Raw genomic sequence first — 589 nt, 5'->3', positions numbered from 1 at the left:
CAAATGGCAGACTACATTGCCAAAAATCTGACAATCTGAATTGCTCATATCAAGCTGCGATGTAGCCTATGAGAATCACTGGCATAATTCGAGGGGAATTAGCTCAAATGGTAGAGCGCTCGCTTCGCATGCGAGAAGTAGCGGGATCGATGCCCGCATTCTCCAAATAGTTTTAATATATCTGCGTATTTAGTCCCAACGCATTATGGAGATACATACAGTGTGACGCTTCTTTGTAACAGAGTCGCCCGCCCTACATGTGTATTTTAAAGCAGTCTGCTAATTTGTAATATTCCCGCAGACTGAAAAACTGCAGTGCGCCCTCCATCGTATGCCTTCCGAGAAGCACAAAGGGAGATTTTTTATATTTTTTAGCAATTGAAGAGTTTGTGTTAATTGAGAATAAATATAAATGGCTTGAAGTTTGCTTTAATTTGTAACGTGTTTGTAATGAATGTTTTACTCATTGTACTGTATACTAGCTACTGTTGCATGTCCAGGAGCTTGTTAGACAGCTTCCCATATGGTCTAGCGGTTAGGATTCCTGGTTTTCACCCAGGTGGCCCGGGTTTGACTCCCGGTATGGGAA

The 589-nt window shown here is 42.1% G+C and overlaps 1 non-coding gene across 1 annotated transcript; it reads left to right on the top strand.

The window, feature by feature from the left end:
* Window positions 1-517: 517 nt before the first annotated feature.
* trnae-uuc (transfer RNA glutamic acid (anticodon UUC)) lies at window positions 518-589 on the top strand. The gene has a single exon. It is a non-coding gene; the product is annotated as a tRNA-Glu (tRNA).

Source organism: Acipenser ruthenus, chromosome 32 (assembly GCF_902713425.1).
Source record: "Acipenser ruthenus chromosome 32, fAciRut3.2 maternal haplotype, whole genome shotgun sequence".
NCBI lineage: Eukaryota > Metazoa > Chordata > Actinopteri > Acipenseriformes > Acipenseridae > Acipenser > Acipenser ruthenus.
Note: the sequence above shows the minus strand (reverse complement) of the source record. Positions and strands in the feature narration are given on the sequence as shown.